Source organism: Lutra lutra, chromosome 11, assembly GCF_902655055.1.
Source record: "Lutra lutra chromosome 11, mLutLut1.2, whole genome shotgun sequence".
In the NCBI taxonomy this organism is placed as follows: Eukaryota; Metazoa; Chordata; class Mammalia; order Carnivora; family Mustelidae; genus Lutra; species Lutra lutra.
Window position 1 is genome coordinate 47,327,445 of NC_062288.1, and position 15,248 is coordinate 47,342,692.

Below are 15,248 nucleotides of genomic sequence, written 5' to 3' on the forward strand. Positions count from 1 at the left end.
CAGCAAGACAGAAGAAAGAGAAATTAAGGAGTCGATCCCATTTATAATTGCACCCAAAACCATAAGATACCTAGGAATAAACCTAACCAACGAGGCAAACAAGCTGTCAGAAAACTATAAAGTACTCACGAAAGAAATTGAGGAAGATACAAAGAAATGGAAAACATTCCATGCTTATGCACTGGAAGAACAAATATTGTGAAAATGTCTAGGCCACCTACAGCAATCCCTGCCAAAACACCATCTTTTTTTTTTTTTTTTCAAAGAAATGAAGCAAATAATCCTAAAATTTATATGGAACCAGAAAAGACCCTGAATAGTCAGAGGAATGTTGAAAAAGAAAACCAAAGTTGGTGGCATCACAATACCAGACTTCAATCTCTGTTACAAAGCTGTCATCATCAAGATAGTATGGTACTGGCACAAAAACAGACACATAGATCAATGGAACAGAATAGAGAGCCCAGAAATAGACCCTCAACTCTATGGTCAACTAATCTTTGACAAAGCAGGAAAGAATGTCCAATGGAAAAAAAAGACAGTCTCAACAAATGGTGTTGGGAAAATTGGACAGCCACATGCAAAGAAATGAAACTGGACCATTTCCTTATACCACACACAAAAATAGACTCAAAATGGATGAAAGACCTCAATGGGAGAGAGGAATCCATCAAAATCCTTGAGGAGAACACAGGCAGCAACCTCTCTGACCTCAGCCACAGCAACTTCTTCCTAGGAACATCGCCAAAGGCAGGGAAGCAAGGGCAAAAATGAAGTATTGGGACTTCATCAGGATCAAAAGCTTTTGTACAGCAGAGGAAACAGTCAACAAAACCAAAAGACAACCAACAGAATGGGAGAAAATATTCACAAATGACCTATCAGATAAAAGGCTAGTATCCAAAATCTATGAAGAACTTATCAAACTTAACACCCAAAGAACAGAAAATCCAATCAAGAAATGGGCAGAGGACATGAACAGAAATTTATGCAAAGAAGACATCCAGATGGCCAACAGACACATGAAAAAGTGCTCCACATCACTTGTCATCAGGGAAATACAAATCAAAACCACAATGAGATACCACCTCATACCAGTCAGAATGGATAAATTAACAAGTCAGGAAATGACAGATATTGGAGAGGATGCGGAGAAAGGGGAACCCTCCTACACTGTTGGTGGGAATGCAAGCTGGTGCAGCCACTCTGGAAAAACAGCATGGAGGTTCCTCAAAAAGTTGAAAATAGAGCTACCCTACAACCCAGCAATGGCACTACTGGGTATTTACCCTAAAGATACGGATGTAGTGATCTGAAGGGGCATGTGCACCCAAATGTTTATAGCAGCAATGTCTACAACAGCCAAACTATAGAAAGAACCTAGATGTCCATCAAGAGACAAATGGATAAAGAAGATATTGTATGTATATACAATGGAATACTATGCAGCCACCAAAAAAAAAGAAAAAGAAAAACAAAATCTTGCCATTTGCAACAATGGGAATGGAACTAGAGGGCATTAGGCTAAGCGAAATAAGTCAATCAGAGAAAGACAATTATGATATCATCTCTCTGATATGAGGAATTTGAGAGGCAGGGCAGGGGGGCCCAAGGGGACAAGGAAGGAAAAAATTAAACAAAATGGGGCCAGGGAGGGAGACAAACCATAAGAAACTCTTAATTTGAGGAAACAGAGGGCTGCTGAGCAGGGGGAGGGATAGGGTTGGCTGGGTGATTGACATTGGAGAGGGTATGTGCTGATTTGTGCTGTGAATTGTGTACGACTGATGATTCACAGCCCTGTACCCCTGCGGCAAGTAATACAAAAAACAAAACCTAAAATAAACGAATAATTTTGGGATGCCTGCATAATCAGTTGGCTAAGCATCTGACTGTTGATTTCTCTTCAGAATGTGGTCTTGGGGTCCTGGGATTGAGATTGTGTTGGACCCCACGCTCAGAGGGAGTTTGCTTGAGGATTCTCTCCCCCTCTCTCCCTGCCCTTCCCCAAGCTTGTGTTTTCTCTCTCTCTTAAATATTTTTTTCAAAGACTTTGAGAGAGAGAGAGAGACAGAGACAGAGATAGCAAGAGAGACCACAAGCAGGGAGGAGAGGGAAAAGAAGGTTCCCCACTGAGCAGTGAGCCCAATGCAGGACTCCATCCTGAGACACCGAGATCATGACCTGAGCCAAAGGCAGACACTTTACCACCTGAGCCACCCAGGTGCCCCTAACCAAATCTTTTTTTTTTTTTTTTTAATAAATAAAAATACTTGTTTTGATTAAAAAAAAAAAAAAAAACGGTGACACAAGGCATTCTAGACTAAATTGCTCAAACTATCTGTGAAGCTCTGGAACTGTGAGGAACTCTGCTGTGTTGGGCGGTCACAAATGTATCCAGGACAGTCTCAGCATGGTAACAGAAACAGCAGTAGTCTCTTCAGGACACCAACAGAGAAGGAACAGCACAATAGGTTATTTAGATCTGAAAAGTAGGAACAGTGCTACTGATAATGCTTAACGTATTTCATTCTTCCTGGCAACGATGCTAGTGGAGATTTAGTATTAGGCCTGTTTGATACATGAGAAAAACTTGAGGTTGAACACTGGCCATGTGTAGTCCAAGACCTCCAAATGAGCACACAGAAAAGAAACTTTTAATCCAAGCAATAGGATTTCCAGAGCTGAGAGTTTTCTAAGATGCATTTTAAAAACCTTTTTTTTTTTCTGTAATAGTTCAGGTAGTAAATATTTTCTGTTTTGAGGGTTTTATGGTCCCTGTTGCAACGTTTTAACTCTGTCATCATAATGTAAAAGCAGCCACGGACAGTATGCATACAAACGGACATGGCTGTGTTCCAATAAAAGCTTATTCCAAAAACTGGAATCAGCCAGATTTGACCCACAGGCTATAGTTGGCCAATCCCTGCCGCCTTTTAACTGCTGCGGCAATGATTGCTCAGCCATGAAAACATGTCATATAAAAACGGCATTTAAGCCCAAACTACGTCTTTCTCTTCTTTGATTCTTAACCGTTATGAAACTGATAGATGTTCGTAATCAGCACTGATTTGTTTCACTTAGTGAGACTAGTCCCTTTAGTGACAGAGCTCGAAACAGACACTGGATGTGAGTTTTCCATAATAAATCATTAATTTTTGCACCTCTTTGCCTGCACCTGTTCATTGCCTGTACGTGGCGAGCTTACATTTGCCCTGATCTTTTCTGACACCTGTTCTGGCCCAGTTCTTCTTCCCATTTTACTTCTAAGCCACCTTTTTATTTTTTTTTTTCCTTTAAATCTGTGACTTTTTTTTTTTCCCCATTTGCGGCCCCTATTTCCCATACACAGCTGTGATGGCAACACATTTATTTATACCTATAGCATCTGTGTTTCTGCGGACGCCACATAAATTCTACGAACACTTCAAATGATGAGAGGATTAGCACTGGGTGGGCAGACTCTTAAGAGTCAATGTGATTCAAAAGCTGATTTGTGTTAATGCAGTATAAAGACAGGGAGAAAGACATACAGATGAAACAAACAATCTAAAGTGAAAGTAAACTCACCACATTCCTCAGAGAGACTTGGGTGAGAGCCAAAAGGAATGTAACCACCACTTTCTCTCAAAGAAAGGAGAGAAAGAAAGGAAAATAAGAGAGAGAGTGGAGAGGAGGAGGAGGGGAGAGAAAAAGTGAGAGAAATGGGGAGAAATTTCCTGACTGGTTATAGAATTTTTTGCAGAGCTGACCCCTACATTGAAGTCTGCTGATTCACCCTCTAGGATTTTTTTTCTACCTAGCAGAGAGGCCTGAACAGATGGAAAGAAAGAGCATTTCTGAAATGTTCCTTCCTTGATCTGACACATTGTAACATTATTACTAGTTCTAATCACTCAGGCTAAATGACTGGGGCTTCTTCCCACATCTGCAAATATAAGGGTTAGAGTTGGTCCCATATTTAAAGAAAGCCCAATTTTCAATACTCTTCTCAAATCAGGCGTCCTTCTTTCTCACCTGCAAAACTTTCAGTTAAACCTGCCCTTTGTCTTTCTACCTATATGACGAATTTTCCTGAAGCACAATACTGAAAACGCCACTCTATTCACTCAAGAAAACATCTAGAGGACCCTCACTGCTTCTTCACACAAATATTTCCTAACCCTCAAATTTTGCATTCCTTTTTCCTTCACTACAACCAAAACAAGCACACAAAGTATCTCTTTAACTCTTCCTATTATTTTGTCAGAGCCCTCGTATTAGTTTCCCAGAGCTGCCCCAATGAAGTATCACAGACTAGGGGGGCTTACACAACAGAACAGTATTGTCTCACAGTCCTGGAAGCTACAAGTCCAAAACCGAGTTTAGCGCATTTCCAGAAGGGTACATGAAAGGGCTGTTATTTTCCTGCGGGTGGTCAGGGAGAATCTGTTGGAGCGTCTCTCCTAGCGGGCGATCTTTCACAATCCTCAGCTGTGGCAGCACAAATCCAATCGTTACACGGCATTCTCCCTGTGTCTCTGTGTCCAAGTTTCCCTCTTTCTATAAAGACACCAATCATATTGGATGAGGGCACACCCCAAAGACCTCATCTGAACTTGGCTACATCTGCAAGAACCCTATTTTCAAAGAAGGTCACACTCTGAGGCACTGGGAATTAGTTACTTAAACATATACATTTGGGGGGAGGGGCGGGAGACACACAATTAAACCCATTAACAACCCCATTTTTATTTCCAGGCCTTACGCAGAAGCAGTATATTCCAGGAAACATTTCTCCACCCTGGCTGAGAGAGTGTTTTCCCCTGCTAAACCCCTTTGCGCTAATTTCCTCCTCCCACTTTACGACAAATTTCTTGAAATAGAGATTGTGTTTTTCTCCATTTCTACTCAATCCCCAAAGCCGATCATGCTGTTTGACGCGTAGCAGACCTTCCAAAGATGTCTGCCGAGTTGACAAAGAGGCTTCTGTCCAGAGGCGAAAAGGATTTTTATGTGGCCAGGGTCCCGCTAGGGCTCTGCATCTTCTGGAACCCACGTGACACCGTAAGGCTGAGAGACAGAGGTGGCAGCGTACCATGGTTAAGAGGATTGACTATGTTCAAATACTGATTTTTGTCACTTTTGTACGTGTATTGCTGAGCGACGTTACTTAACCTCTCGTAAGTGTCTCTCAGATTTCCTCATCTATGAGGCATGACCTGTAACCGGTGCTGCCTTGAAGAATTTGACTGAAAGACTAGTACATATTATCACCTCAGCGGCAGCAGCTAACACTATGGCTGTAAAGGGCAGCTACAAGCCTAAAGAGCCAACATATTTTTAAAAACTTGCTAGGAGATGGGAAGAGCTTAGCATGACTAGAGATCACAGAAAGGCCTCCATACACTCATAAAGAACGCTTGTCAGCCAGATTCACAAAGAAGAAAAATAAATAAATAAGGGACACTTTGTATAACATTAAGGAAACAGTGGTCACCACTGGTCAAGGAGAACAGACAGCAATTGTGCCAGATTTAAGCTGCAGATCCTACCTTTGACTTTTTAGTCATGCCACACAATTACCCAGAAGAGCCGTCCTCAAATATCAAGGGCAATACAAATACAGTTATTATCATCACTCACTCTTCAAAGCAGTGACCTTTACTTTGGGCTAGTTTCTTTGGCAAGGAAGTTTGGCACGAAGCTACGAAAGTAACATGAAACAGCAAAAATCTGCTCTTGTAACCACGCTCTCTTCCTGGCAATTTAACAAAACACCTAACTTCAGGCTTGGAGGTAAAATTGCTTAAGATAACCCACCTGAGACTCCCAGGAAGCATATTTAGCAAAACAAGTTAAAGTCACCTTCTGAGTAATTGCTGTGGAGGTGTTTTAGCGTAGCAGACAGGCACATTTTCTGTGGGTTGAGCGATTGATCACTAAGTTCTAGTAACAGGTGCATCTTGTTTCTGGGGCCTCGAAACATGACAGCCTGTAGAAAGACTATTAAAATCGCTTTGCTAACAAAGAAAAATCAATTGTTCTCCACAAGGAGGTGCCTTCCGGCACAATCAATATACAATAGTACAGTGCTGGGCTGTAAAGCCTGTGAACAGATTTAAGCTCTTGATTAGGCAAAAGGTGGCTGTTTCTCATCTCTGATGGACTAAGTGAGATAAAAGTGTATTTTGCAGCAAGTTGCATTGGGTTTTCCTCCAGCAGATAAACTTGTTAAGAGGACAGGTTTGTTTGTTTTTTTTTTTCTTTCGAATATAATGCTTTATAAAGTATCATTTTACCTGTTTTCAGTTAAAGTATGTGGGAGGGAGTCAGAGTTGGTAAGGGACAGATTTATGAGACTAGTCTCAGACTCAGAATGGAGAGAAACATGGGTGTGGTGACACTATCAATTCCATTGCTAAGAGCTCCAGTTGAAAAGTATGTAATCTTTGAGATTTCTTTGCTAAATGTAAGACATGTATGAGTTGAGATGACAGTTAGGTCTTGATACTTTTTGTGCATTTTTCCACCACATGATCAATAATCATCTGTCCATTTACAGACATCTATTTCCAGAGTAGAAAAATAACATCTTCGTGGCATTTACAACCTCCATGTTTTTCATGAAGCCTTTATCTGTGTGCCAACAATCTTTGAAGCAGGTACAAAACTCAAAATAAAATTCAATTCAGGCTGTTCAGATACAGAAAAAGCACATTCTCAGTAACAAAGAATTTATGCTGAGAACATGAAGTGCTTTTTACTCAAAGGATTGTTGTGGTTGAATAGTGCAGCTAAAACGCATTGAACTATTGTCATCGTTATCTACAATGTGTATACATTAATAGATTTGAAGTTCAATATCAAAAACACTTTAAAAAACATTTTAAAGAGTCTTGATTTTATAATTCAGCAACATAGTTTAGTATTTTCATGGAAAACTAATAGTATATGTTGTTCAGCATAAAACAGAAATAAAAATGTTTTGTACTTTACATGGTTTTGAGATGTACACATTATTTTTTTTTAAAAGATTTTATTTATTTATTTGACAGACAGAGATCACAAGTAGGCAGAGAGGCAGGCAGAGAGGGAGAGGAGGAAGCAGGCTCCCTGCTGAGCAGAGAGCCCGATGCGGGGCTCGATCCCAGGACCCCGAGATCATGACCTGAGCCGAAGGCAGCGGCCCAACCCACTGAGCCACCCAGGCGCCACGAGATGTACACATTATTAAGGGGGTAAATTTTTTTCAACATAGATCAACTAAAAAACATCATTTCCTAAAACTTCCAGATTCATGAGTTTGAGTTTAACCGGATTAATCTACGTTAATCTTGTCCCTATGAGGCCATTTTGGCCATGGAGAAGTCAAGTAGATTGCCAGAAAGAAAGCAATGTGTGTCTCGTTCTATAAACCCAAAATAAAGATCTAGAAATTTAATAGGCAGTGAGTGTTAGGAACTGAGATCAAAATTCGAAGACAGGAGAATACCGTAGAGTCAAAAGTGAGGCGAGGTCTAAGAGCATGCTTACCCTGACAGTCACATAGACGCTGCAGATTCTCAACTGGAAGGAATTAGACAAAGACATAGACATTTGTCTGATTTATATTAGACATATAAGTTATCCCTTATCTGCATCTATGAAAGAGTGCTATATTCCTCTCTGATCAGATACCCCCATCACCCATATGTTTTACTCAATGTATTCTAAAGGGAGTTCTTCAGGTGGATGAAATTGATAAAAGAGAGAAACATAGAGATGAAGGAAAAATATTTGGAAAAGCAAATATATGTGGAAGAGCAATAGGCAAACCTCAATGGTTTGAGGTATAAAAGAAATAAAGTATTTTCGGTTTAAAAAACCTACTGCTTAAAGGTCACTGGAGTGTCTCAAAAATGGTAAAACATTAATTTATATTTGACTTTAATCAGCCAAAAAGGAGTGTGATAATCTCTACGGTAGATGTTAACATGTCAAGGGATATTGTAATAGTAAAAAATAGTCTAAGAATGTGTAACTAACAAGCTAATGAGTGTCAAGCTTAGTAAACACAAACAAAAAATCAAACTTAAATAAACACCAATATATATATAAATACATCAAGCAAATGAATTAAAATTATAATTAAAAATGAAGATTAAAATACTTTAAAGAAACTAAACTCAAATAAATGTTACTTATAATCGACATACTTTATATTAAAATTCAGAAAGTTAAAAGAATAATAAAAGAATTACTGGACAACACTAAAGAAAGATTTTAAAACTACGCTAATATCAGAAGCAGACTCTAATGCAAGGACACATTATTAAAGATCAGAGACATTTCCATACTGATAGAATGGTAAAACTACTAGGAAACTATAATAGTTTTTTTTTCAAGATTTTATTATTTATTGACAGAGATTACAAGTAGCAGAGAGGCAGGCAGAGAGAGGAAGGGAAAGCAGCTCCCTGCTGAGCAGAGAGCCCGATGTGGGGCTCATCCAGGACCCTGGGATCATGACTTGAGCCAAAGGCAGAGGCTTTAACCCACTGAGCCACCCAGGCACCCAGAACTATAATAGTGTTTTAAGTTTGCAGGAACCATTATAGCAAGCCTCAAAATAAAATAATGAAAATTTTAACAGAACCATAGGAAAAATAGTTTCATAATTATATGAAAGATTTATTTGAAAGAGCGCACACACTTGATGTGAGTGGGGGAGGGCCAGAGAAGTAGGGGAGAACTTGAAGCAGACTCCCTGGTTCAGTGCAGAGCCAGGCGCTAGTTTCCATCTCATAACCCTGAGATCATGGTCTGAGCTGAAACCAAGAGTCATCGCTCAATGGACTGAGCCAGCAAGGCACCCTTATATTGAAAGACTTTGAAACAACTCTCTTGGCAATTGATAGGACAAGCAGATAAATCAGTTAGAGCACGGAAGAGTTGAACAACATAATTAACCAACTTGACATAAATGGTTAATATGGAATATCCAACCCAACGACTCCAGAATATAAACTAATTTAAGCTAAAGTAGTTGGAATTTATTGGCTTATTATAATTTATTATAACAGGCAAGTATGTGCTTGAATCTTTAGGTTTCAGACATTGGGTCCAGGAAGTTAAGAATACCTTCAAGATTTTTAATTTTTTTCCCTCGTTTCTGCTTTATTTTATATGTTGATCTCCTTATCTCTTGCTGTAAATAACCCGACTTCTGAGTGCCTAGGATTATGCCAAGCAATTCTAAATTTACTTACTGCAGCACTGAAAATTCCAAAGGCAGAGGTACTCATCCATAGTAATCACTTGCTAAGAGATTGGGAGAACACTCTGACCTGCTTAGGTCTCATGCTACACCTTGGGTAAACACTGAGGACAGGAAGATGGGTCAAGGATCTAATTCTGCAGCAGCCTTACTAAAATCCCTTGGAGCAGGACAGGAGTTTGGCAAATAAAAATGTTTTAGGATTTCAAAAGAAGTTCCAAACTTCTGTCTTCCAGAACTGTGACCCCCCCAAAGAGAGTCTTTGATACTGCATCATAATAGGAAAGTTGCAAGAAGAATTATAACTGGTCCCATTTGGGGTTACAAATTCAACCTTGAATAATTTGTCAAGGGAATGTAATATTCTTATTCTTTTTCTTTCAACTTTTTATTTGGAAATAACTTCAAATCTCATAAAGGTTGAAGCAATATTATAAAGAACCCGCTATTTCCTTACCCAAATTAACTAACTGTTAACATGGGTCACATTTTTTTTTCTAAGTTTTTTTTTTAATTTTATTTACTTGACAGAGAGAGTCACAAGTAGGCAGAGAGGCAAGGCAGAGAGAGAGGAGAGCAGGCTTCCCCGCCGAGCAGAGAGCCCGATGCGGGGGCTCGATCCCAGGACCCTGAGGTCTGACCTGAGCCGAAGGCAGCGGCTTAACCCACTGAGCCACCCGGGTCACATTTTTAAAATTAGCATTGTGTGTGTGTGTGTGTGTGGTGTGTGTGTGTGTGGTGTACGTGCTTATGTTTTCTAAACTATCTCAAAGTATGTTGCAAAAATCATGCCTTTCCCCTTCTCAGCATTCATTGCCTTAAGTACAAAGGCATTCTTCTGCATATTACAGCCCAATTATAAAAATCAGAAAATTTTATGTGCTATGGTGAGTGCTGTGAAGTGTGTAAACTGGTGATTCACAGACCTGTACCCCTGGGGATAAAAATTATTAATTATATGTTTATAAAAAATAAATTTAAAAAAATTTTTTAAAAATGAATAAATAAGTTCCAAAGCTTGATGTATGATCTCACTCCATTAAAAAGAAAAAGACAGAAAAAAAAATCAGAAATTTTATATCGACAGTGTACTACTGTATAATGTATAGTCCATATTCAACATTGATGGTCTCATTGTATTTAACAAATTTTCCAATGTTGGATAGTTAGGGTCCTCTTTTTATTACACACTAATTTTGATCCTATACCTTCTGTATCTCTATATTCTGTAGTAGACTATTTATTTTCTGTATCTCCCTTGTCTTATCGCCTTCTTCTATTTCTTTTTCTCATTTCTTCTCTGTGTTGCCTCCTTGAAGTCCAAACATACAGTTGGTGTCCGCTCCATCTCCTGCTGTATATAGCTACACCACTGTGTTTATCTCCTTCTGATGCCGACAGCTAAACCTGTGTGGTCTGCATGGACTTTGGGATTCTATGATTCTGTGGACATAAGATATTATTCACTCTAAGAAAAAAGAAATTCAGGGGCATCTGGGTGGCTCAATCCGTTAAGCATCTGCCTTTAGCTCAGGTCGTGATCCCAGGGGCCTGGGATCAAGTCCTGCATCACGCTCCTTACTCAGCAGGGAACCTGCTTCTCCCTCTCCCCCAGACTTGTACTCTCTGTCACTATCTCTGTCTCTCTCTCTCAATTAAAAAAATAAAATCTTTTAAAAAAATTCCTTCAGAAGTAGAAAGGAAACAATGTTCCAAGGTCTTCACCCAAGTTCCTCCTAAGCCAGAGTATATTTACATCTTCCTGTAGGTAGAAATAAGTCAATTACCTGAATATTCAATAAACCACCCTGAACTTTCAGTCACTTAGCTTAACTGAAAAAATTTCATTGATTTGTTTTTGCATGGTTACCTTTTATTCAGGAATATGGCTTTGTTATTTTCTCTAAAATGACCTTGACATGATTTTTGTTGTTGTTGCCAGTTAACTTAAACTTCAGCAAAAGTTAAAATAATGGCACAATCGCATTTCCTGTGACCTAGCCCTTTCACTCCTAGGAACTTAACACACTCTCAAAAAAATGACAAAATAAAAATACAAAGATAGTCTGTCTGAAATTTACAGTAATGCAAGAAAATAAAATAGAAGCAAATAAATATCAAAATTGGAAAAATAGTTAAATAAACCATATAACATCTGTACAATTAAGTATTCTGTAACTTTTAAAAATCAAATGTACAATAGTACTTAGGAACACAGACAATTGTCCAGGTAAACAAATCAAGTTATAAACTGGTTATTCTCTATGTTACTCTAATTACTCTATATTAGGCAACAAAAAATTGGGATTAGATAGATTTCTTACTCTGCAGACAAAAGGAAATGGAGCTTAAAGCAAAAATTAGAAATGTTCTTCAGGGAACTATAAACAAAATATATGGAGTCCAAAAGACTGTTTTCTGGTCCAAAATCAGTCTTGATGCAATGTCTTCTACGTTAATAATCTTTAATAATATTATACATTGATAAGAATATCTCCCTCATGACTGCTTCCCTGTCAAATACAGAACGTCCTTATGTCTAGCCTCTGTGCCTTTCACACCAAGGATTCAACTCAGTACCTTACTAAACTCAATGAGAGAGCCAGATTCTCTCAGAAGTGTGTATAATTTATATTTTTTTTCTATAACCCATCACTACTGGTCAACTCAAAGACCCTTTGTCCTAAGCATAGTGGTGAAACAAGGAACATAACAAAACCCTCCCTTGGCCTTCCTCCAGCCCATAGACAAAGTTGGGGTATCTCTTACACCAGAAACAAAATGACTAAGTTCTCTCAAAGCGGGAAACATGGGCACAGCATGGGCTCTGCAGCTGATTATCCTGGGCAAGGTAAAGAAGAGCAAGTCAGGTCTAAAACATCCAGTCAACACAGTCCAGGACGATTCTGCACGTGGCTTTTATTCTCTGCTTCAAGATGATAGGTGCAGAGGATAGTAACAGATTGGTTTAATGCCTTCCTTGGGCCACATGCAGAGGTAGTGAATGGCTCTAGACTGCTTAGCTCATTTATATCCCTGATCTTCTTCATGTTTATACACATAAGATATTTGGAATTCCATTGCCCCATCATCCTCTTGCCGTGTTTATCAAACTAGAAATAGAACATGATTATTCAGTGTTTGCTTGATGTTTTATAAGTATATTTTATAGAAGGTCAAATTTAAACAACTTATTATTTCAATTAGTTGTAGCATACTAATACAGAGTATAGATAAAATGATCAGGGAAATACATCTGAAGGTAAGTTTTAGATTTTTCAGAGTAAATGTGTGTACAAAGGGAACAAATGTTGTGTTGGATCATAATTGTTGAGTTAGATCGTAATTATTGAGTTTTGTTTGGAACACATTAAATTTGAAAGACTTGGGGTGCCTGGGTGGCTCAGTGGGTTAAAGCCTCTGCCTTCAGCTCAGGTCCTGATTCCAGGGTCCTGGGATCGAGTCCTGCATGGGGCTCTCTGCTTAGCAGGGAGCCTGCTTCCCCTGCCCCTCCTGCCCCCCTCTGCCTGCCTCTCTGCCTACTTGTAATCTCTGCCTGTCAAATAAATAAATAAAATCTTAAAAAAAAAAGAAAGAAAGACTTGTAGAATATCCAGTTTGAGATATCCAGCAATAAGTCTGAAATGAGGATTTGGAGCTGGGGTTAAGAATTAGAGGTTTAGAATGAATCAGAGTAAGTAGTGATTGGAACCATAGGCTGCAAAGAGATTCTCCAGAGAGAATACATAATGTGAGACTAGAAAAAGGCCAAGGAGGGGCATCAGATCAGAATCAGAGAACTGAGAAGTGTAACCAAAAAAACAGGACAGAGGGGAACTGACAGATGTAACCAAAAAGGCAGGACAGAGTGATAACTCTTAAAGACAGAGAATGTAGCCAAGGGTTACAACAAGGTTTGTCTCTAAGTCCCACACATGCCATCCTAGATCTAAATATCTATAAATACTAGCAAAATATTTATCATAACATTCTGGCTCCACGCAGAGGAAAAATTGCCCATTCTGTTCTGAAGTATCTGGGGCATGACAAGAAGGTTCCTTCCAGTTTTCCCGTGCGTAGCCTACATGTGTACATGCATTAACTCTGGCTGTATCAAACTTTAGGTCCTGTTATGATCTTTCCTGTTCCACTGGCACCTGCTCACCCTGTTGATGGGCCCTGGACAGTTATTCACTTTGTTTTGGCTGTTCTGTTCCTCGTCCAGCCCCCATCCACTCCTATTCATGCTGCAGTACCATCAGACCCCCTATCTGGTTTCCACTGGCATCAAAAGATTTTAGCTATCCTCTTTGTTCTCAATGCCAGTTATTCTAATACCCTAGTTCTTATACTATGCTATTATCGGGGCACGTATTGCATGGAGCACTGGGTGTGGTACATAACAATGAATCTTGGAACACTGAAAAAATAAAATTAAATTTAAAAAAAATTTTGCTCTTTTAATATCCTGTTTCCAATCTTTTTATGACCTATACTTGGGGCATGGGTGACAGAGGCCAGATTGATTCACCAACTAGCTAGCACTAGATATCTTCAAATATATCCAGAACTCTACTCAAATAAGGTATGAAGGGTCAGCTCCAAATATACTCAAAGACAGTCTATTCAATAACGCATAAAAAGCCATTTTTCTCAAGCTGGAAGCCCTAAACCTCAACTCTGGAATCTTCTATTAGAACAGTTTGATAGATCATGATGGATAAAGAATGAAGGCAAACCTCCACCACCACCCCCCATTCTTCAAGCCCGTGCAGTATTCTACAATAAGTTGCAACACTGAGTAAGTTCAAAATAGACCTGTCCATCTAGTCTCTTCTGTAATTTATAAATGAGCCAGGATGCTACTACTGAGTTGATCTGGGGGCAGAATTTCAAAGACCATCTGTTAGCTTGTTTCAGATCTGGATATACAGATCTCCCTGTTTAAAAGCAGTCTCTCCACACCAGGGTACCACTGTTTTTATTCTAGACCAAACTTGTACACAGAACCTTCCCCTCCACCTTTTCTTGGCTTATTTCTTTTTGTCTTTAGGAATGTCATATTTTAATATCCTTGAGAGCAGAAAGGAAGATGAGAACTTTGTATTCTCCACAATTTCCCTGTACATTTAACATAGAAAAACAGACAATAACATTGAATGGGAGACAAGAAGGAACACAAACCTAGGGCCCTTCTCTCAGCTTTTCCCAGAGGAACTCACAGTTCCTAGAAAATGAGGGTCTAATTACAGTCCTTTTCCATCTCTTGTGTCAACTAATTGCATCCTAATTGATCAGCCTGCCTCCACTCCTAATACGCCCCAATATAGCCTACACGTATCTACAAAAGAACATTTTTAAAACAAAAATATCACTCTTCACCCTTCTGCTTAATAGTCTTTGATGACTCAAAGCTGAGTTTCTAAAATGTGCTTTATATTAAGAATCACTGGATTCTTGTTTTATTTTATGATTTCAATTAGCATACAGCAAAGTTGACTTTTTTCTTTTGGCTTATAGTCTATGAATTTTAACACATGTCATTGTAGGCAGAAGAGTGGCCCCAATTTATAGGCACCCCGAACTCTTCATCTTGCCAGAGAAGAATTTCACACTCTGGTTTCAGCCTCTCTCAATAACCTCAACCCCAGACATACTTCCTCCTATTTTCCATCCTAGGTAAGGTCAACAGATCACCTATAGCAGAATCATATGACATTAGGATTTCAGGACCCAATCCAGATCTACTGAATCTGAAACTCAGACATCTTTATTTAAAAAACAAACAAACATTGGGGCGCCTGGGTGACTCAGTGGGTTAAAGCCTCTGCCTTCAGCTCGGGTCATGATCCCAGGGTCCTGGGATCGAGCCCGATGTGGGCTCTCTGCTCAGCAGGGAGCCTGCTTTCTCTATCTCTCTGACTGCCTCTCTGCCTACTTTTGATCCCTGTCTGTTGAATAAATAAAATCTTTAAATAACAAACAAACAAAAAACACAACAACACAAGTG